This window comes from Schistocerca serialis, chromosome 2, assembly GCF_023864345.2.
Source record: "Schistocerca serialis cubense isolate TAMUIC-IGC-003099 chromosome 2, iqSchSeri2.2, whole genome shotgun sequence".
NCBI lineage: Eukaryota > Metazoa > Arthropoda > Insecta > Orthoptera > Acrididae > Schistocerca > Schistocerca serialis.
Genome location: NC_064639.1, coordinates 699,023,278 through 699,048,291, shown reverse-complemented (window position 1 = coordinate 699,048,291; position 25,014 = coordinate 699,023,278).

The window sequence follows — 25,014 nt, the reverse complement described above, 5'->3', positions numbered from 1 at the left end:
AATGATGTATTTGGTATGGGATCATGATTTTTAAAGTACGTTTGAGGCAGATGACACTTTTGACATGAGCAGAGAATTTTTTTAGGTTTTGACACTATTGGAGGAAGCTACGACGATTTTGAGAGTTGACTAAGATGTTATGATATTATTACGATGACGATGTGTATTATGTTGTTGAGGAATGTTTATTATGCTACGTATTTCTCATGATGAAATATTGAAGAAGTGTCGACGAATATGTATATGTATAATGAGGTAAGGAATAATGAATAGTGTTTAGGGACTCTGATTTGTGGAAAAGGTTGTTGGAAACCAAAAATCGTACTTTAAGAGTTATGAAATGTGTGTAAATGCGTGAATGTATCACAATGCTGGCGAAAATTTTTTGGACTCTGTTATATTTACAGATTTGTAATGCAAATTCTTAACCTGTGAATTTTTTTATATGAGACTGTCACTGTAGCGGAAACTGCTGTCGTAAATATTTCCGTAAGAAAGTTAAGTGACCACCTGCACGTAATGTGTCGTGGGCACGCAGCTGTGTCAGATGCCGGGAGAACAAGTCATTAGTGAGTGCCTCATCAGAAGCACAGGTAGAAAAAAAGAATGGGGAGGCCATTGTCCTCGCTATTGACATTTCCTTGTTGAAAGCATACTGTGGAGCTCGTAATTTCTGATATTTACAGAAATGCCTAATGAAATGACAAGAAATAGTTTGTCTACACACCTGACTATGACTACTGTCTTTCTAGATGAGAGATTTCTTTTACTGCTTATGAAATGCCACATGACGATTGAACGATGTTCTTATGCTTTGCTTTGTACATAGTTGCTTATTTCATTTGATATCTAGTTTCTATCCGCACTGCAGCATTAGTTAAAATAAAATTTTGTAGATGTACTAATATAAATATTTTCTGTCTACAGATCGAGTAAATAATAATTTTTTTAAAAAAGTGAGGGAGCACAAAATGACATTTACCTTCACAGGAACTGCATTCATAATTTTCTTTTCAACTACTTGGTAATATTTTTGGTAGAATAACTTCTTGTGGTGCACCACTTTAATTACTTAGACATTAAGATGTGATTATACATTTCCCTTGTCTGCATTGTTGTCTTTAGTGTACTATTTTTTTCTGCTTGAGCTTTGTCATGTTTAGGTATAAGTTATTTCATTTTCTGTTGTTGGTTGCCAGGCATAGTGCTGCAGAATTTCAATTTGTGTTACTCTGCTAAGCCAGATTTATTTTTCTTGTTTGCTGCGCATTGCCTCATATTAGTTGTAATGTTGAATTGCTTGGTAATTTAGATTTACTGTAGCTTGCTTTGCAATTTTCCATTTTTTTGGTCATTGCTGTTTGTGTTACTTATTTTGTGCTGCTGCATTGCCTCGTCCCTTAGTTTAGCATCTGAGCTCAGTAGATTTAAGTTAGCTTAAGAGGGGGTAGCCTCTAAGAGAATGAGTTGCGATGAATTGGAAGAAATGCATTGAGAAGTTATACGAAAAAAAGTACAGAAAACAGCTTTAGGTAGGATTTTCTTGGAAATAAATGTTGAGGTAAGAAATGTGTCAACATATAAATACAGAAAGCATGCTTAGATAGAATTTTTTTGGTGGAAACAAAAGATGAAATAAGAGGAAAGATATATGAAGTTTTGGGTTGGACTGCAGTACCAAATGTTACACTGAAAACGAACCCTGTCCTTTCCTATTGGTGTTATCCCATTACGTGTTTGTGTACCCTTGTGTATTTGTTTTCTTCCTGTCTCTGTGTAGTTTCATAGAATTTTTTCTTCTTTTAATATTAAGCTACATTCACTACGATGAGGAATACTGTTATCCTCGAATATAATTGGCATTAATAATATGTTATTTACTTTGTAAAGATGTTAGACATTATTAATTCCGTTCTGTTTAATGCTCATGTGTGAAGTTGATGTTTCGAAAGTTATTCTGATCTTTTATGTATGTACTCATGTCATAATTCCTGTAACACTGACGTATATGTCTATTTCTATTCTTTTGTAAAGCCTGTACTACAAATGTTATCTGTATTATTATGTTCTTTAATGATGTATTTTGTACCTTTGTAATTGTATTTTCATGTTGTAAATTTATAAAATTGTAATTGTCACCAGTTCATCTTATTATTAACTTGTAAGTTACATTTCACTGCACACGTTTCTGTTGGTCATAGTATATGGACAATATGTGAGAAGTAGGGACTGTTAGTGTTTGCACGTGTGTTACTAATTCAGCAAGGGACTGGATAACAGCATTGATCGTTCTAAGGACAATTCCAAAAACTTTGTGAGTGCACAAGTGGTGGTTTATGGACTTGCTATATTCTCCGCAAGACTCTTCGATGGTGAATGTGCACCTGCACAATCGCAACAGATAGCTGCTGGCCTTCTCTACAAGGACTGCAGTGGGTCTGCACCTCTGGTGGCCCACCAATACCGTAATCTCTACCAGGACTACAGTGAGTCTGTTCTGTGATGACCTACCTACCAATATTCTTCAAAACTTCGAATGACTCTGCTGTGGGCTTGCTCTGTTGTGACCCATTACTTGTCTGCATGTCAAGAGTCAGCACTGTCTTTCCGTTGGAAGGACAACACTACTTCTTCAAGACTGCATGGAAATCCACTACTTCCGTGTGCATTTTCTTCTACTGCTCAGACTTTGAGAAAAACACTACTATTTTACCGTAATGAACAATCAAGACTGTCTTTATGGACTGTGAGAAAATTTTAGCTTTTGACCAACGTTGTATCAATAAGTGTGTGCATTTGATTTCTTTGTTATTGTAATTATGAAAAATTTTTTCAAATCTGTATTGGCCACTGCCCAACCCAATTTGTAAAATTTTTTGTGGGGAGCATGGGGGCTATGTAAGTAGGCTGTTTATGTTTTCTCTATGTAAGTAGGCTGTTTATGTTTTCTTATTGGCAACGTTACGTAGCGCTCAATATGAAAATCACTGGCTGTGCTGTGTGCAGTCTGTGGCTAGTTTGCATTGTTGTCTGCCATTGTAGTGTTGGGCAGCGGCAGCTGGATGTGAACAGCGCGTAGCGTTGCGCAGTTGGAGGTGAGCCGCCAGCAGTGGTGGATGTGGGGAGAGAGATGGCGGAGTTTTGTATTTGTGATGAACTGCTATATATATTATGACTTTTGATGATATTAAGGTAAATACATTGTTTGTTCTCTATTAATATCTTTCATTTGCTAACTATCCTTATCAGTAGTTAGTGCCTTCAGTAGTTTGAATCTTTTATTTAGCTGGCAGTAGTGGCGCTCGCTGTATTGCAGTAGCTTGAGTAGCGAAGATTTTTGTGAGGTAAGTGAAAGGTATAGTTTAATGTTACTCAGGGCCATTCTTTTGCAGGGATTTTTGAAAGTCAGATTGCGTTGCGCTAAAAATATTGTATGTCAGTTTAAGGACAGTCATGTATAATTCTTCAAAGGGGACGTTTCACTGTTATGACTTAAACACATCAACGTAGGATAGAGCAAATACACTTACTAAATCACAACCAGGTTTCCAATTCATACTCAGTACCTGATACAATACCACCGCCACCGCCACCGAGTACGGAGCCACTCACTGGTGTTATCACTTCAATTCATAACAATACACCCCAAACGGGTGCACACAAGCGGTTTATCAACTGACAGAATCACGTCAGGCCAAGGCACAGTGGAGAACAAACAAATACATATTAGTCACTAAACAAGACACAGTAATATTGCACCAGTTTTCCTTCAGACAGTAAAACCACAGGGCCAGAACGTCAATGGGCAGTATATTACAGTGCACTCTCCCTACCGTCAATTATCCTTGTAACTCCTCTTCAAATAACAGAGGGTGCCCCCCGGCACCAGAGCTCCAGAGCACGGCCTTCGTCATCTTCTTTAGCGTCTGGCCCTCAATCGACAAGTCGCTCGGCGATCCGGCTGGGTACATGCATTGTCCAACCCCCTCAGCCCAATCAAATCCCACCGCCAGGCGCTGCTGCTCTAGCCCTCCTTCTTCCGTCACGTGCCGTTCACAACACACTGCCGCCGCGCCGATCCTCCACACCTCAACTACGAAAACCAAAGATAGTCACAAGGGAGGTGACAATCGATACCGGTACCAGAGGTAGTTTGGCCAGCAAACCGAGCCGCCACGGCTCAGGTAATTCATGTTCCTTTACTTTATGATATTAAATAAGACTTTTATATTGATCACCTGTTTCTGTTATACATTAGACGATCCCTCTCCTTAAAATGTCTATGTTCAAAGTGTCGTGCCCTTATCAAGTCAGATTGGGCTACTCCTGTCCATTATCATTCAGTAAAACGTTTCCATCTTGTGACATTGTTATGAGGGTTGCCCAGATAGTAATGCACCGCCTATTTTCTTCAACAATTCTTTATTGAAAATTGGGAAAATTACATACACGTAAGAATGGTGTTTTATCTACACACCCTATTTTCCTGCTCTATGGCCTTCCTCCAGCGCGGAACAAGGGCGTGCATGCCCTGTCGGTACAAATCCTTGTCCTGGTGGCGGAGCCAGTGCTTCACTGTGTGAATCACGTCCTCATCGTTCTCAGAATGTCCTTTAGTGGCCAAACAAGAGGAAGTCCAGGTGCTAGGTCAGGTGTGACAGCCGTCGATGGCCTCCCCGACCGCTGGAATTCGTGGAGCTCAAACTAACCGTCTTCTGATAACGTAACCCACCGTGTCCTGCGAGTAACTGTACCTCTGTCGACAACAGATGCTCCACAGATTTTGCACACGTGTTTGTAAATACTCTCCACAGTTTCTTTCTCTGTAGTAAGAAATTCAATGACGACACGTTGCTTGTAACGTACATCACCTACAGACGCAATTTGGAAACTATCCTCCAGCTACGCTATCTGTCGGAAGTGACGGAAACTTGGCGTCCTCACTCGGCAGACTTCAAATAATACATACGTAATGTTTCGCTGACGAAACAAAAAAATGCTATCCATTACTTTCTGGGCAACCCTCACATTTCCTTCAGTTAATTTTCATGACCACATGGAGCTCTCCCCATCTCTGTAGATCGCCAGAGACCGGACTTTAGCCCAACAGTAGTTTGCAAAATAGCAGATCCGACACCACACATAAAATCTTGACGGCACTGCCAGCATTTCTTATACCTGCAACTCTTTCAGTTTCATAGCACCATTTCATTTTAACTAATACAAATTTTAAATAGAAAGATAAGAATGAACTATTTCGTAATAAAATAGCATCCAGAAATAAAAACTAGTTTTAAATTGCAAGTGCTTTCACTAATTTTTGCTTTTTTACAGCAATGGTTGTTTAGTAAAAGTCCACTGTTGTTCTGAGTTTTTGTAGTTGCAGAATTTGGGGGAAATGTTTTTAGGTTTTTGTCTTTAGTTAGAATTTGGTTAACTGGGATCTGTCCTGAAAGTGCAGTGAAATACATCGAAGAGGCAAAGAAACTCGTACACCTGTCTGATATGATGTAGGGCTTCCGCGAGCACGCAGAAATAAAGCAGCACTACCTGCCATAGTCTCGACTAATGTCTGAAGTTGTGCTGGAGGGAACTGATATCGCGAATCCTGCAAGGCTATCCGGAAATCCGTAAGAATACCACGGGTTGGAGATCTCTTATGCACCCAAGCCATCTCATATATGCTCAATAATGTTCATGTCTGGGAAGTTTGGTGGCCAGCGGAAGTTATTAAATTCAGAAGCGTGTTTCTGAAGTCATTCTGAACGTGCAGCGTGTCGCATTGTCCTTCTGGAATTGCCCAAGGCCGTTGGAACGCTCAATGCACATGAATGCAGGCGATCAGACGGGATACGTATCTAGACGTATCACGGGCCCACATCACTCCAACTGCACCCGCCCCACACCATTACAGAACCTCCACCAGCTTGAACAGTCCCCTACTGACATGGATTCGTGAAGTTCTTTCCACACCCGTACACATCTGTCAGGTTGATACAATTTGAAATGAGACACGTCCGATCAGGCAACATGTGTCCACTCATCAACAGTCCAATTTGGTGATGACGGGCCCAGGAGACGCGTAAAACGTTGTGTCCAGCAGTCATGAAGGGTACACGAGTGGGCCTTCGTCTCCGAAACCCCATATCGATGATGTTGCTTTGAATAATTCGCACGCTGACACCTGTTGATATCCCAGCACTGAAAACTGCAGCACAAGCCCTCTTGTCTGTGCTGTTGTAGATGTAGGATGTGCCATTACTGCCCCTACAATACGACGATCCTATTGGACTTCTGCGGTCTGTGCTGCATGGGCATCCATAGCCTCGTTTACGGGTGTGAGTATTTCCACGTGACCTCTGATACCAGCATCGCTGCACGCCGCACGTTTCTGCGAAGGCACAATTTGACTCATTTCAAACTACCTCACTTGAATGTGGCAAGCACGTGGCATGATTGCCTACTTGCTTCACGTTTCCACCATACTGAGCCTTTTGATTGTAGACATTCCCTATTAAAGGGTAGACGCAGATGACTGTCTGATAGCTATGCCACTACACTATCTGCTGGCGGACGACTGTGAAACAATCATCAGCACATCTACTCTCTGGTCATCAGAAGAAAATCGACGCCGTGTTTCCAGATGTACTAATTATTTTCCCAGCAGCGTATTTGCATGTTTGTAGCCATATTTGTTCTGAAATGTATTTTCTTGCACTTTCCTGCAGTGTCTCTTTTGGTTGAATCCACTCTGTCAAGAGAGATTTATCCATGGACGCTATACGCAGCGACCCCTTCTCGATGAAAGACGTCCTCTAGAGGAGCTATCTATAAGCTGCCACGTCAGTCTTGCTTTGAGCCTCGTGGTATGGAATATAGCGTCATGTACACTTGACAGCAAAAAAAGTGGGTCACTGCCAAATGCGACCAACATAACTTAGCTGTGTTGCAGGTCCTCTAAACACCAAAACCCCGTGGGGTACAGTCGTTTGACTACACACACTGAGTACTGCAAGAGACTACTAGAGACCAAAGGTCTTTATGGCAGTCAGTCTAAGTGTCAACTAATATCACGAAACATATTAGAAAACTCGTTCTTAGAGATGAGACACCACATAATACTCATAAACTAACCTTAGTTACAACAAGTGACATTCCAAAAGTTCTGAGAAAACGGATTATTTTACATATATCGTACAGTAATTCTTAGTCAATATTGAATACTTGAGACAATATATGGAGTCTAAAAGCTGTAGAGCAATTGGAAAAATGTTTTTCGCTGTGGAAAACGTTTTCCATCCACGTGCTGAACTTTGCTCAACTGCGAGTGGCTCTGGAAACTGTATATTGGACGAACCAGTAAAAAAAAACGCGATTAATGGCAACAAGCACTCTACAGAAATCTCAACATCAACAGTGAATCACCAGTAATATCATTGTTATAGTAACACATCAACAGCTACGTGTACACAAATCTGAACTTTAAATGACATGGCCAACGTCGTCGTTCTGGACCTGGATTCAAACCCAGCACCTATAGCCATTGCTAGCCAAGCTAAGCTTTGTTTGTGCCTTATTGGGACCCGATCACTAGGCACAAAGAGACGAGAAGTATAGACGCCTGCGCCAGTATCAGTTATCATTTCAGATCATGAAAATAAATGACGAAAATGTTTGTACTGAACTGGGAATCATGTCATAACAGTTATCTTCCTGGGAGCTACCCCCAACGACGATTAATATGATGTTATTCACAAGGAACAGGGTATACTCATGTTTAAAATTGAAATGCCATCATGTAAAGCTTGTGACAGGGATGCGAACCCAGCGCCTAATCGGATTGTTAACGAAGTACGTAAAATCAGAAGTTAAATACAAAATGTTTTCAACAACAGCTACATGTTCGAACCTTAAATGACGATAGAATTATTTTTGCCTGACTGGGATTCGAAACCAGCATCTAGCGTCTTCGTTTTCTAGCCAGGAACAGACGATAAATAGCTATTGTTGGTTCACCAGTAGTGAGATGTGCGCATGTTTAGCAAGACATCAAGCGACGAAAAGTTCTGTGCTGAATGGAATTCAAACTCCGCACACGTGGTCCTGAAGACAATTTATCTATCAAATTCTTTTCCAATAATAGCTAGGAATGGCATGTTTGTACTTTCAAAGATGTGATGGAAAATACTCTGCTGGCTAGAAGTTCAATCCACAACATATCGTCGTTGGTGATCACATGCCGCGCGGGATTAGCCGAGCGCTCTCAGGCGCTGCAGTCATGGATTGTGCGGCTGGTCCCGGCAGAGGTTCGAGTCCTCCCTCGGGCATGGGTGTTTGTGTTTGTCCTTAGGATAATTTAGGTTAAGTAGTGTGTAAGCTTAGGGACTGATGACCTTAGCAGTTAAGTCCCATAAGATTCCACACACAATTTGTTGGTGATCACAACGAACACAACGTCAAACCCAAATCCGTTTTCGCCAGTAGGTTGGAGAGGAATGTTTGAACTTGAAAAGATGTAAGGAAACGTTTGATCTTGTAATGTTGTGATAAAAAGCTCATCACGTGGCTGTGATTTAAAATTAACACGTTACAGCTGACAACGCACGAAGAGACGTTGAAAATGCAACTATTTTTCACTAGTAGTTCGCAGTGCACGTGCTAGGGCTTGAAATGAAATAATCAATATTTTGTGCTGATCAGGATTCGAAACCAGATAGGTGCCTTTCGAGGAGGCCTAGAAGGGCTTGCAATCTTGGGGAACACAGTAAAATAGAATTCGAATCCCAGTCCAACACCACAATTTTCAACGTCTCAGTTTCAAATAAAGTAAGAGCCTTGTGAACTTACATGGCCATTGGTTCACTAAATGAAATACGTTTTCTAGTGTACGACGGCTTGCTGGTGACAGAGTCTCTGCCTTCCGCGGTTTCTGCATCTGTCACAGCTCAAACGAATGTCGCTCTGCCAGAGTCGGCAGCGAAGGGATGTTATCTTTACTGCGGATATTGAACTACGGAGCTTACTGTCGTTCTGAACTTGGCGTTACTAGGGGTGAAGGATGGTTACTTGTGTGTGTTAAAAATCTACGTATGACGTGAGATGTGAACCTACACATTTTACACATCAATACAAGATTAATCCACCAGATCACAGAACTCCCTGCCAAGCACATAATTATGAATTGCAGAGTATTCATTTAGATGTAGATACAATGTCAAGGGACGGGTAATAGGAAGGAAGACGGGTTGGTTCAAATGGCTCTGAGCACTATGGGACTCAACTGCTGTGGTCATAAGTCCCCCAGAACTTAGAATTACTTAAACCTAACTAAACTAAGGACATCACACACACTCATGCCCGAGGCAGGATTCGAAACTGCGACCGTAGCGGTCGTGCGGTTCCAGACTGTAGCGCCTTTAACCGCTCGGCCACTCCGGCCGGCAGGAAGACGGGATCTGGGGATGGATAGAAATGCAGAAGTGCAAAATATAAGCGTGAAATGCTAGCAAAGTATTGCTTACTTAGATCTGTGCCACAGTTCAATCTATCTTAGGACTGAGAGATAAGGAAGGACTGTTTTCAGAACGAAGAATGGGTTATAGGGAATGGGAGATCAAAAAATACGGTTTCATAGGTGTTGAGAGGAATGATAGAGAGTAAAGACAGCAGCAATTAAAAGAGAAAATGTAGCGTCAATGGAAACCGCTAGATTTGTTTATAAATTTTGGGGGGAATGGAATAGAAGGGCACTTGCGGCGATAGTGTCAGACAGAGAGATATTAACCGCTACGGTCGCAGGTTCGAATTCTGCCTCGGGCATGGATGTGTGTGATGTCCTTAGGTTAGTTAGGTTTACGTAGTTTTAAGTTCTAGGCGACTGATGACCTCAGAAGTTAAGTCGCATAGTGCTCAGAGTCATTTTAATCATAGAGATATTAACAACGAGTAAACATAATACGAAATCGTTTGTGTATTGTGCGGAGGACGGAGGGTGTATTCATGGATGGATGGGAAGAGGGAGATGTATTTGAAATAACAAAAGCTACTGTGACAGACTTTATCTACGCTGATTAGTTTGTAAGTATCTAGACAGGGTGTAAATGGAATCAAAATAGAATATTTAACAAACTGTGTATTCCAAAGAAACCCACTTGAATTAAAAAGGCAACTCAAAGGAAAACTAACCCATATTGTATCTTTTCTGTTGTCACGCGATCTTCCACTATCTCCCAATGTGGAAAAAAGACGAAAAAGAAGACATACCAAACATTTTAAGGACTCTAATATTTTATAAAGAATCCTTTATTATTTTGTACTTCTATCATGCGTCTTGGCATAGAATGTACAAGCCGTCGGACGTAACAGCCTGAAGAAGCAACTTCCTCCCAGGCTTCCAGGACGAAGTCCCAAAGAGCGTCCGCAGTAGTTGGTTGGTTTCGTTGCCAGTTCTCTGTTAACGTTCTGGTGACCTCAGCCCACATATTTTCCATGGGGTTCATATCAACCGCCCGTGGCGGCCAATCCATGACGTTGACGTCAATCGTGGAGAGCCACTGCTGAACAAATGCAGACTTGTGAATGGGAGAATGGTCCTCTTCCAATGTGACATCTCCTGCGTACATCATTCGCACTGACGGAAGCATCACATTTTCCAATATGTGGGCATACTGCACTCTGTCCAGAGTTCCTTCTACCGTGTGAAGAATTCCCGCGCCTCTCGCAGAAATCCAACCCCAGCAGGTAACAGATAGCCGGCCACTTCTTCTCGTCGTGGTTACATATTCCCGTCGATGGCGAGTCCCCTGCGGCCTGTAAACGATTCGTGGACCGTCGTTACTGGTGGAAAACACCTTCTCATCAGTGAAAATGACGTTGTCCCACGACGCCCTCAGATGGAGCTCCGCAAATTCTAGGCGGTATAAAACGTTGTCTTCGCGGAGCTGTTGTTTCACGGCGGATCGTCGTGCATGCAGTCCAGCGTCCCTCACCCTTAGGCAAATCGTGTCACTGGAGCCGGGGAAGTTGGTCTCCTGCCGCAACTGCTTCCCCTTCAGAAATTCTCTGCTCCTAGACACTAGGTCCCTGTCTTCTTGCTGCGAGCTCACTGTCTTCCTGACTGAGCCTGGAGCCCTGTTGGTGGCGCCACTTTCAAGGCAGATCCTCCACCATCTCGTTGCAGTGGTATGTGGTACCTCATACTGTCTGCCAGCTTCTCTGATGGAACATCCTCCTTCTTCAATGGGAGCGACAACTCTATCTCGAATAGACCTCTCCTAGTGAGCCATTATGGCAGACAGCCTGATGTGTATTTCTGCTTGCCGCTCTTATACTGATGCCAGGAGAGGAGGTAAACATATTTACGTCAAACGGAGTGGCAGAGGCAGAGGCATGCGGCGCAGCCGTGCTGGCTCGTCCCGGGCTGTTGGCCCACCAACGCCACCGCCAGCCAGCTCGCTCACTTCCGTCTCGCCTCTGCCAGCCTGGCTGGCCCGTAGCACGCGAGCCGCGGCTAGTATAGACCCGACCCGCAAGGCCACGATCACCCCTTGAAGGATCAAAAGTTACACCTAACCTACCCACGTCTGTGGTATATACTAACGCAGCTACAGCTATTATGTTATAACATGTGCAGGCAGACCTACAGTTGACGATTCAAACAAATATTTGACGAACAATACGTTCAAAAATACATTCATTTTAAACATAGCTACCACAAAATATTTCACCTAGCTAGCAATAGCATGACGCAGAAAACAATACTTTCTTGTAAGCGCTGTGCATTAGATGTAGCCTTAAGAAAACCTGTATTCAACCACGACAACTAAGCGGAATGTAAAAGTACAGGTTTGGCGGCAGCTCCTCCAAATAATAGTATATACTTATTATATAATACACGTTTTGTGCACTTATAACATGTACTCAGTGTCTCTGAAACTATACGTGGTGCACGACGGAAATTACTTTCTGCTGAGGCAGTTCATTTACATCTCAATGATACACGACTACTAGAGAACATTGCTCTTTACGGCAATCAATCCACTTGTAAATTAACGCCATGATATTGCAGATATCAGGCAACACGTTACTAGAGATGAGAAAGGCCATAAGGTTGCAACTAAACATGCTACTCCTAGCTACTACTGAATAAGAATTTGATTATTAACGTGTCTTCATAACCATGTGTGCGGCGTTCGACTCTCAGCCAACATAGACGTTTTCGTCGCCTTATTTCTACTTAAACGTGCGCACATCTCGCTAATGGTGAACCAACATTGGACATTTCTCGTCTGTTACTGGTTAGACAGCGATGGCGGTAGGCGCCGGGTTCGCCGGTCAGGCAATACAACTTCAGTCGTCATTTAAGGTTTCAACCTCACTACTGGTGACAAACTGTGATATCTACATTCTGATTTTACGTACTTATTCAACAATCCGATTAGGTGCTGGGTTCGCATCCTTGTCACCAGCATTTCAATTTTAAACATGTGCATCATTTGTTCCTTGACAATGCAACAATAAATAACGTCTTTCGAGGTTAATTACCAAGAAGGTAATTGTCATGTTAGTATTCCTGGTTTCGTGCAAACATGATCGTCATTTACGTTCGAGTTGAGAATTGATAACTGATACTGGTGCAAACGTCAATATTTGACGTCTCTTTCTGCCTAGTGATCGAGTCTCGATAAGGCACAAAGCTTTGCTTGGTTAACAACGGCTTTACATTCTGCGTTTGCATCCGGATCCAGAACGAAGACGTTGGTCATGTCATTTAAAGTAAAACTTTGTGTACAAGTAACTGTTGATGAGTAATGTGAACAATGATATTACTTGTGATCGCTGTTAATGTTGGGATTTCCGTAGAGTGCTTGCCTCCGTTAATCACGTTTTCTTTTAACTGCTTAGTATTATATAAAGTTGATGCGAATCCACTCCCCATTGAACGTTGAACGACGTTCAGCATGTGTTGCGTAAACCTTTCCGACAGCAAAGAACTTGTTTCCAATTGCCATACAACTTTATAAATCCATATACTGTCTCAAATATTTAATTGTGCCTAAGGATTACTGAACGATTTATGTGACAAAATTAGTTGTTCCATAACGTTTGAAATGTTACTTATTGTAATTAAGTTTAGTTTACAAACGTTATGGTCTGTCAGATCTCTTCTGTACTATTGTGGTGTTACTTTACATCTGGACAGACTGTCATAAAGACCGTTGTTCTCTAGTAGTCTCTAGCGGTACCCATTGTGTATCTTACAACGACTGTTCTGTGGAGGGTTGCGACGATGTGCAACACAGATATGCTATGTTGGTTGTATACATTCAGGTGCAGCCTACACGATGGAATTCAGGCGTGACCCACTTTTTCTGCTGTCAAGTGTACCTACAGTAGTAAAAATGAATAAACCAATAACCTACCTATTCAATATATCAGTACAATCACAATAATTCCTCGTGTGTGGTCACTCAATTTAGCACCGGATTAAGTTTCTTGATGTTATCATTCAGTTACTGGCTTGGCTCTGCTCTCGTTGGTAGCACAATCGCGTCTCGAACACTGCAGTGCACGACAACTGAAGATCGGCGCATAAGAGACCGGAACCGGTCATGTCTTAAATAAAAAGAAACTTAAAACTGTAGTGATATTTTTAGCCTCTCGTAAAATGCTCAGTTGCGGATATTGTTTGTTTAAGGATTATATTGAAAGATAATTTATCAAGTACACTAACGGTTACTTACAGAACTGCATTTTAGCAAAGCTGGTACTGCTTACGCAATCCTTGCTGCAAAGAGCACTTGACAAGTAAAATCACGGAATGGCAATGTACAGAGTTCTGCAAAACTTAAAGACGAGTTAGATAAAGTAGCAAGTCTCCAGATGTTTCCCAGTCGTATATAGCAAGCTGAGAGTCATGTGACGTGACGTCAGCGTAACTGTACCACAAAATGTTGCTGGCCCCGCAACTCCAGACATTTCGAGGAACTGAAAAACACAGTCAGCGTCAGTCAGCGTGCGCTGTGGTAGCGTTGGTCATTGCAACACGACCCGGAGATAATATCTGAATGACTTCACATGGTGAAGAATCTTCACGAAGTTGGAAGAAAGACGAAGTGTGACGGGTGTAGGTAAAGATTATACACACGTAAAAAAAGTTTTGCATCCCCTCTGTTCCAAGAGTTCCGGAACCTGTACAGGAAACTGGAATACAGATCAACATAAAGATCATTTCCGCCCTTTTTATTTCTCATGAAAAACGCACATTGCATGTTGTACCACCATACAGCAAGACCTTCAGAGGTACTGGTCTAGATTGCTGTACACACTAGTACCTCTAATACCCAGTAGCACATCTTCATTGATGCATGCCTGTATTCGTCGTAACATACTATCCACAAGTTCATCAAGACATTGTTGGTCCAGATTGTCCCACTCATCACCGGCGATTCGGCATAGATCCCTCAGAGTGGTTGGTGGGTTACATCGTCCATAAACAGCTCTTTTCAATCTAACCCAGGCATGTTCGATAGCTTTCATATCTGGAGAACATAATGGCCACGCTATTTGAGCGATGTCGTTATCCTGAAGGAAGTCCTCCGCAAGATGTGCACGATGTGTGAGCGAACTGTCGTCCATGAAGGCGAATGCCTCGCCAATACACAGCCGATATGGTTTCACTATCGGTCGGAGGATGGCATTCGTATGGTACAGCCGTTACAGCGCCTTCCTTGACCAGCAGCGGCGTACATCGTTCCCACACAATGGTACCACAAAACATCAGGGAGCCTGCACCTTGCTGCACTCGCTGGACAGTGTGTCTAAGGCGGTCACCCTGACCAGATTGCCTCCAAACGCGACTCCGACGATTGTCTGGTTGAAGGCATATGCGACATTCATCGATGAAGAGAACGTAATTCCAATCCTGAGCGGTCCATTCGGCATGTTGTTGGGGCCATCCATACCGCGTTGCATGGTATCGTGGTTGCAAAGATGGACCTCGCCATGGACGTCGGGAGTGACGTTGCGCATCATGCAGCCTATTTCGCATAGTTTGAGCCGTAACACGACTCCTGTATCTGCACGAAAAACATTATACAACATGGTGGCGTTGCTGTCACGGTTCCTCCTAGGCATAATCCGTAGGCAGCGGTCATCCACTGCAGTAGTAGCCCTTGGGCTGCCTGAGCGAGGCATGTCAACGACAGTTCCTGTCTCTCGGTGTCTCCTCCATGTCTGAACAACTCGCTTTGGTTTGGACACTTCCTGGCACAAAGGAATAATGCGGACGCGATCGAACCGCGATATTGACCGTCTAGGCATGGTTGAACTACAGATAACAAGAGGCGCGTACCTCCTTCCTGGTGGAATGGCTGGAACTGATCGGCTATCGGATCCCCATTCGTTTAATAGGCGCTGCTCATGCATGGTTGTTTATATCCCTGGGCGGGTTTAGTGACATCTCTGAACAATCAAATTGACTGTGTCTGTGATATAATATCCTCGGTCAACGTCTATTTGAGGAGTTCTGGGAACCGTGGTGATGCAAAACATTTTTTCATTTATGTAGTATAATTTGACGGTAATGGGGAGCGTTCCGACCCACAGGTGCCACTGCCGAACGGAAAATGGTGGTCTACAATGGTCAGCTACAGAAGGAATGACCACTGTATTGTCGTACTATCAGGAAGGAAGTCACTGCAAACACTGTGTACAATTTCAGCCATATTTAACGGGATTGCCATGCACACGATCTGACCCTCCACAGTGCAACCGCAATTTTATGAGAGTTTTCTCTTGACCCGACGACCAGTACACTGTATTCCGTAAACACACAAAAATCAGTGTCACAGTTTATGATGGTACCAAGAGGAGTCAAAACGTTTGCTCTTCTCGAATGAGAAAAAGTTCTGTCTTAGTAACGATTCTGGACGCTCTCTCATACGGCAAGAGATGGGAACACTTAATGCACCCAGGAAAAATGTCGGAAATGATACTTTTGGTGGTCAAAGTCTTATGATATCGGGAGGCATAATGTTGAAATGGCGTACTGACATCTAAGCCATTGAACACGGTACATTCGTCTGTAAATGTTGTCGTGTACTGTACTCTTTCCCCACATACGTCTTTTCAGGGGTGCATTTGACCCTGACTTCGTTTTTATCGACGACAGTGCACGACCGCAGCGAACACCGAGCAGCGTTAGTGGTCAGTGACGCTTCACGTGGAAGTAACGTCCGTCCTTGTTTTGCACACCAGTGTATCTAAGGTAAGCAAAGTTTATAGATAAACTGAATCTGGGAAAACGCCTGCGATAAAAAGGCAATGTAACTGTTCCCTCCACACCAGATTGAAAGTCGTCTTACATGTAATCAGGCTCTCTTGCTACACTATTTTCAAAGGAACTTTACCAAACTTCCCCTTGCCACCCGCGAATGGTTCAAAACGTTACAGGGTTGAGCGAACACTAGGAATAGAGTTGTTGGCCTGCAAGTACGGTATTTTAACTTCATTCCGAAAAAAGATAAGACTCACTATTTCCTTCCTAAACAAGCGAACGAATGACCCACGTGCAGTGAAATAATTATGCCGTGGTATAATCTGCAGCTAGTGTGAAGTAACCAAAATTTTCAGCGAAATTGCACTTGAAAACCCCTTCACGTAACACAGAAAAACAGGCGGCAACTACACAAGAATTCGTTGCAACAGAGTTTCAGTCGCGAAACATGAAATAGTAGGAGTTTTTTCTTCAAAAAGATAGCACCACAGCGTATAGCGCTCATTGAAATGTTCACCGATTATGTGCGAGACGCGTAACATCTTCTTTAAAAGAGTTTTCCGGATCGAAATGGCGCAGTGGTTTGCGCTCTAGACTCGCATTCGAGAGGCCGAAGGTTCAAATCTACGTCAGGCCATCCAGATTTACGTTTTCGATGGTTTCCCTAGACTGTAAATCTAGAATGGTTTGTACAGATTGGGCCATTCCACTTTTCTCCCCCATCCTTTCCTAATAAGAGCTTCTGGTCCGTCTGTAACAGCATTCCTGTCGATTGGACGTAAAACTCTAAATTACCTCCTGCTTTTTTTCTTGAAGAATTCCCTTAGGTCGCTTCGTCTTCCCAGCTTCAGAGCTCCACATTATTTCTCACACACATTATTTCTCACACAGACTGGACTATAGCCTCAGGTGAACACAGTGGCGCTACTGACATATATTTCGTTATAACTTTATACAATTATATTTTCTATCTTCGCGACCGTGGTGGTCTAGCGGGTAGTGCACCGGACTCTGTCCTTGGTGGACCGATATTCAATCCCAGAGAGGGGCAGGGACATTGCCTTACTTTACACCGTACACGACGGAACGGCATCCACTCATTCTGCCTTCAGTTTCCAAGGATAAAGAGCACCGGGGGCTATGAGCTCACAAGCCCCCTCCCCGCCCCCCCCCCCCCCCACCACGTCCCCCGTCCCGCTAACTCCTAATACCGCGGGGAAGAAAACCTGCCACTGCATGTTTATAGCCCGATCACGAGCTTGCGCCACTGACCTTGCCATAGACTCTAAAACGTAGTTTACTTAGATTTCCTACTCGCTGTACAACGAAATATATTTTACATGAGACCACTTGAAGTGAAAAGTATTTTTCTGGTATTTTGGTAACACGAGAGATACACTCATGGGCTCTAGAATGCTCTAAGAAAACTGACGGACCACTGCCGGAAAATGATACTGGTAGCCCCTGCAAGTGATTGTGCGGTGCACTGTACTAGTTGGCGGACTTGTGATGGGGGCCACTTTTCCAAAATAATAGACACAGCATTTATCCGAAACCGTGAATGGGATGGTTATTTTCACTGAATTACATTTTGTGCTTTACATGAGTTTACAGATGCGTAAAGTGCTTGCCTCTGTGTATCTTCAGTGACTTAACACTGCAAAATAGATTCGATGATACTCCCATTAAATACCTACGTTCTCACTAGATTTGCCTAATGAAGAGTAATAGACCAGTCTGACTGTTATTCAGTTGCGTAACTGAAACATAAGTTAAACGAATGTGTTACCTCTTTCCACAATCATACACATAACAAATAAATAATTATAAGTGATCATTCTGACATTTGAATGCCTGTTAATTGCCCATTTCAATAACATAACAGGGAAAATGGAAAACTGATTAAGTACCCGACGAAAGTGCTTTTCATTTTACGAAAGGTAAAAGTACAGACGAACTATAGTGATTTCGATCTAAAAGTTGCGTGATGGAATGTAGACAAACAATGGTACTGTCACAGCATTTGATGATTCAGAGAAAGGTTCGAAGATATTACATATAATAAAATTCTCGATATGAATTACAAATAAAGAACCTCAAACATCAAGCGTAAGTAATGAAAGTGACCACACAAGAAATGTAGTTTTATGGTAAGGAGGCTATGACCACGGATTGAACTGTTGTTTTCCTTCTCTGGCGGAGAACATATACATGAATGGAAGAAAATCCCAGAAAATAAATGTGAGCGGTCAACGGTTGTTAGCGGTGAACTTTTCCAATGTCGCAGCTTTTCCTCCTTGAAGAAACTGTCTAACACGTTTGACAGTATACGTGGCACAATATATGAGTGAAAGCTAATGAAAAGTAAAACAAGTAGCTGAAAGGAAAACGATTACATTATAAATTTCCTAACCGAGGAACGTACAATAGAAACAGTATATAAATCTCGTTTCTAGGAGTCAATAGTCCACAAGACAAAATAAAGCTATATGCCATCGAAGAGAGCCATGTTTTACAAGTGTGTTCTAGTGGTATTACGAGAGCGTGCTGAAAAGTTTAATGCTTGCGATTATTTATGTGAAATCTCTTAAAGATTTTTAAATAAACAAACGTTATTAACAATGTACATCTTTATTCTCTCTGTGTACACACTGCAGCTCTCTGCCGTTAGAGGGCCCTGAAATGTAGCGCGTAGCACGGAGGTGTGTGATGTAACTAACTACGTATGTAGGTACTTGGGAAACAGCATACTGGAATAGAGTTTCGATTTTGGGAAGTTCGTCTACACATGAAGTATCCTCTCGTTAAGCACGGCAACATCACGCTGCGACATCTGCAGCAATCCGACGCCTTGCGTTCACTGTCATCGACATCCTCCATGCAGTCCAGACATCCGGTTTTCATCTGTTTCCGAAACAGATCTGTTTAATTACGATGCGGGACAAGGAGAGATGAGGTTATGTCTCCGTTAACAATGTTAAATATTCAACAACGACCTTATCAACAAACTGATCTCTCGTTCTGAGAAATGTGTGCGTCGCCACGGTGACAGTGTTGAAAATTAGTATGTAAACATGGTGAATAAAGATGTAGAATGTTAATAAAGATTTTTCATTTAAAAGCTTTATGAGTTTTCACGTTAAAATAATCTGAGGTATTATTTTTCAGCGCATCTTCGTCATTGTGATCAGAAACATGACAAAAGAACAGGAACTCTACCTCTGGAGCACAGATTTACATGTAAGTGAGTCCTGGAGAAACAGAGTAGAAAAAAATAGAAAGAATGTGAAATGGGACAGGGCAGTATAATGTTACACTAATATGGAATTTAAGTAATTAGAAATTATTTCCAAGAGAGAAAAAAAATTTGTGGAAAAGCTTAAGCAGGTGTGGGTATCGTTCTCACACACGTCTTCATACATGTACGAATAGTTAATACGGCACAGTAACAATAAGGAGAAAGCAAAATTGTTAGGGCAGGCTCAGTTGTAATATGTAGACCTATATCTTGTATATGACATAGTACGTGCATTATAATGGCAATGATGAAGAGTGACGATTAATGTGTATTAAGTTCTCTAAGAATGGCTGCTGCAATGAAGTCATCCTACTGTTATAGAATATAACTTCCGCAGCTATGTTTCGCTGTTGCACAACCTAATAAAATTAAGAATTGTCTGAGTAACAATTTGGGTTAATATGACCGTGACGAATAATGCGATAGAGGAAGCATTTCTTCACTATACGAAAATGCTTGTGGAATACAAATAATAAGTTAACGTTCATTAACCTACAAATAACGTATAGTTCAGTCCGCATATTAAAATTCAAATGTTTTTTTGAATTAAATGAATAGCAAATAATTATTTAATAAGTACAGTGATCAGACTTCAAAACACATTTACTTTTTAATGTGGCAACAGACTTGCCCATTAGTAGCACTGTTGTCATGTTTCAGCCATTTACTGCAGTTGTGCACAGATTGACGTTGGAAGTAATTGAGAGCGCACAGAATATCCGTTAAGAGCCAACGACGTGGAAGAATTGGACGAATCAACTGTGGTTGAATTCACAAACAGACCGAGGAAGATACATTTGTACTTTAATGTTTGTAGGAGAAAAGCATTGGCTATCTGCCTGCGGGCTACTGGAGATTAATGAGTTCGAAGCGAGCAACTGAGAAGGTTAATGGATCGTGAACAATTATCCTAAATTAGTCAGCCGTACGTTTAGTTGAACGGCATTTACAAATTGCTCAGCAGATAGAATTAGTTTCCGTAACCACCTACAAGAGGAACAATTACCTAAAAGAGATTTTGCGTACTCATTCCTGAAAGGAGCTATTATTTCGTTCTGTCCTCTCTCCCGACATTTCTATGTGCTGTAGAAGACATTGAGAAGCAACAGGAAAAAAAAAGCGATAACATGGATAACGTCCCTGTGGTAGACAAGCCTAATGCATGTATTAGATTGGTCCCTGTACGCAACAACCCATACACAACGAGAGGAGCTGGCTGCCTGGAGTAAGACCACTGTAGTAACCCATGTGTTTAGAGATTTTTAAACTTTTTAATCTCACGCTGCTAACATTTCAGCGTAACATTAGAACAGTAATATAAACAATGCCACGCGTAATACGTTGTTAGTGACAAGAGTTATGTATTAGAGTAAGTCGCTGTATGGACATCTCGCAACTACAGGTGAAACATAAATGGGGTTTAAACTCTGCGGGCAAAAACGAGTTCGAACACCAATTTCAGTAACCAAGATGGCATACCACCTCAGCCATTAATGTCATCTGCAATACTACAAAAAAAAAAAAAAATTAAGTTGGCTCTGAGCACTATGGGACTTAACTTCTGAGGTCATCAGTCCCCTAGAACTTAGAACTACTTAAACCTAACCAACCTAAGGACATGACACACATCCATGCCCGAGGCAGGATTCGAACCTGCGACCGTAGCGGTCGCGCGGTTCCAGACTGGAGTGCCTAGAACCGCTCAGCCACTTCGGCCGGCGCAATACTCCCAGACAAATATTTGCAAACACCACCAATCCAACGTAAGTAGTTAGTTTTACCATGTTGATATGTTTGCTTCTGTTTTGTGATTTCGTGGGACTGTGCTTGATGGACACTCCAGGCTAGCCACCCAAAATGGCACCATTTGGTGTCCTCATCACTCGCTGATGTCCATACCGATACCCAGGTTTCCTGAAGGCCACTTCAGAGAATATGCGCCGGTCTTCGGCCTGTAAGAGCCATCGTTCCACTGCGCCTACCAATCCAGCCAGCGCACAGGTTTTGTTACGCAACGGATTATGAACTCAAAACAAATTCTCAGAGCAACGCATTATTACTTACACTCCAACATTTAACGCCTTTATCCAATTGTGAGTCAAACACGGTCAATGCCTTCATGCAAAAATGTTTGCCTGTTGCCTAAGGTACAATGATTATACACAGGGGTGCACCTTTTCGTCCGAAGCAAGTCAATGGCCAAGACTGTCTTTCTTTAGGACACGAAAAATATGAAAACTGCAGGGTAAGGAGTGAGGGCCATATGTAAGGGCTTCCCAGCGAAACAACAGGCACGCCAGCTTCGGGAAAGTCATGATGAACAATTTCTTTGACTGCAGGAGACCGCTTCACACTGACTTCCCGGAACATGGCACCACAATTAAAGCACAGCAGTGTTTGGACACTTTGTAAAAACTGAAGTGTGCCATCAAATCCAAACGCCCAGGAATGTTGACGGACATCATCATTCTGTTGCAGCATAATGCTCGTCCACATGTTACCGTCGTTATTTGGACTACACGGCGGAAGTTTCAGTTCGAAGCCCTTAGACTTCCTCCATACTGTCCCTGTCTCTGCCCATGCGATTTCCGTATCTTAGGTGGGCCGAAGAAAGATATACATTTTCGATTTGCTTCGGGTGAAGAAGTGCGCGCCTAGGTACACTCATGGTTCCCTAGACAACCGCAAATATTTGTAGACTAAAGTAGTGACCATCTTACCCCTCAGTGGGATAAATGTATTAACTGTTATGGCGATTACTTTTGAAATAATAAACAGTTTACTTGCTTTTTTACCATCTGCCTCGTTCTCGTCAGATTTCCCTTCATATATTAATAGTAACTGCAAACAAAAAAGAATTTTTTACAAAGATTTCTAAGATTTCTATTTTGTTAACTTATCTACTGTAGAACTTAATTACACTGAAATATTATCTCCTGTTTTGTGTTCGATAGTCACAAAAATACTATTTTTGTCAACAGGAAATGAGATCTCTAGGGTACTTCGGTTCTCTCAAAGAGTTAAAGTTCAAGGCACAGCTAAGTGAAACACAGCTCCCTTTGTTTTAAGTACTCCATGTTGCTCACAGTAATGGTAGATTGTAGTGATGGAATTTGTTCTAACTCACATTTGCGAAGGTCAGTTAACATTTATTTCACTTTCTACTGATAAGATACGGTCACTTGCCAGCAGTATTTGCAATATAGATTATTTGCGCCAGTTGGAGGAATGTAAACAGAGACCGTTACAGTCGTTTCAGATTTAGAATACTCGTACGTTTAGTTTTGCACCACAAACAGTTAGTTTGAAGTATCATTCACAACACATAATTACGTTTGTAATGAGAAAAGAATAATATGCACATGGCATAAACGAAATCTTCCGGAGTTACTTTTTCTGGGCGTCGCATGAATGCGAACCACACCAGGGGGATCACTCTCCAAGCGTCCTGCAAAACTTCTGATGGCTGTGTCATTCAGCTACATGGCTAGCTAAGGGTCACAGCCTCCACTCGAATTGTTTAGTAAACTGGTTGTCAGTCCATGGCTCTCTGTTTTACTTGCTGGAATCCATAAAGACTGTCCAACACAGCTTTTCTCTGAGAGAATCCGAGCGTTACCTTTAGTTGCGTTTGTTTTGTCTTATATCTGCGTGCTCCATGTTCAGTTCCGTTGCCAGTTTGTCATATGTCTTCAACTGACGCATTTTCTGCAGATATCAGTGTCCCTCGGATCTGCAACAACAGTGGCCTGCTGGAAGCTGATCACTTTCCAGTGAGTTTCTCTGCTTGGTGCGTTAATGTCAGAGGCAAATGCTCTCCTCTCCTGTGATTCGGGACGGCTGGTCGTACCTTCTGACCAACACACTGCGAGGTGGATCACGTTACTTTCCACCAGAGTCTACTATTTTGTTTCCTGTTAGAACCCAGTGTGTTATACTGAGCGACAAATAGTAAAAAGAAACATAAAGTAACATCCAATGCTCCCAAACGAAGTGGCATTGTATGACTAGTTTATCAATGCCGTGTTAAGTCCCATACTCAGGATATGAACGTAGCGGATCAGTTGCAGGAATTCTGCAGCATCGCCCATGGCAAGGTCCTAGTGGTTTACCGTTGCCTTCTTACGACTATGTGGTCTAAGGAGTGTATCCGTGTCTTGTGGATGACTGTGATGAGTGTTTTTGACAGCATAGTGTAGGGTTTGTGTTGTTACGGGTGAAAAGAAGGGTGGGAGTGAAACCCGATACCAGCCCATAGCCTGCTGCTCGTGAATAGCACCAAGGGGGCTGCATGGCTTAACGTCCCTGTCCGACGTGCGGACCACCATCATAAGTGACACATGCCTTCGCTTCATGAGGCATTGCGGAGAAGTTTGGAATTGAATCCAGGATACTGACACAAAGACTGGTTATCAGGAAGTGTGTGCCGTTACAATCGTCACCTTGCCGACCAAATAATTTAATCCACCATCTGAATTCGAACCGACTTACCTCCGAGCTGAGCGCCACCGCCCTAGCGTGCCTTAGCGATGTCAGGTAGGCAGGCGGATTAGTTTATCAATGCGCATGCGCTACATATACGGGGCGATTAAAAAGCTTACGTTTCAAGGCGTTGCTGCAGCGTATATGAAACGTAGCCCAACTTTGATGCGGGTACATAAACACCGACATGTATGAAAGGGATCAGTGTTTTTTCGACGTACGTGGGCCAAATGTGCAAAGATGACCTATGAAGACGTTATTACGAAATATATGCAAAGGGGACTAGTGTGCTGTTATTCTTCTCTTGGCCGCCGAATGACAAACAACATCAGACATCCATTTCACAAACAAGGATGTATATGGGGCAGCATGTATGTCGAAAATCATGGTGTGCAAAGTTCCGCGCTGGTAGGAATTGGATAGTAGACGCCGGTCGATCTATCCTGGTGTCTCCAACGCTGGAGAAGTTATGGTTAGCAATTATGGGAAAGCATCCAGGAAAACTGCACAACTGGAACTGGTGCTTCGTGACAAAACATGTCATCGTATCGCAAATTTCCTAACGCAAAAGTTACGCCAACTCACGTGGGAGTTACTTGGGCGCCCGCACTGCACTCCTGATCTCTCCCCACGCGACTATCAGGCCATCGACCCCTTGAAGGGTCAACGTTTCCTGTCACACTACGAGGTGCAGAGGGTAGTAACGGGCTTCTTCACGCAGTAGCACACAATTATTCAGCAAACGGGTATATACAACCCGCTGCGTGGTTGGGATGATTCCCTTCAACGCTCATGATGATTTTGAAGATTGACGTATCAGTTCTGGACTGTAGGGCCTTCATTAGAGAACGTTTATCAGATGGAGTCAGGGGCACTCTCACCTCATTCGCTGACGATGTTGTCTTCCAGAGTAAGTGGCTCGATAGTTGCTAGTAAACGCATAGGGTCTTACACCGTA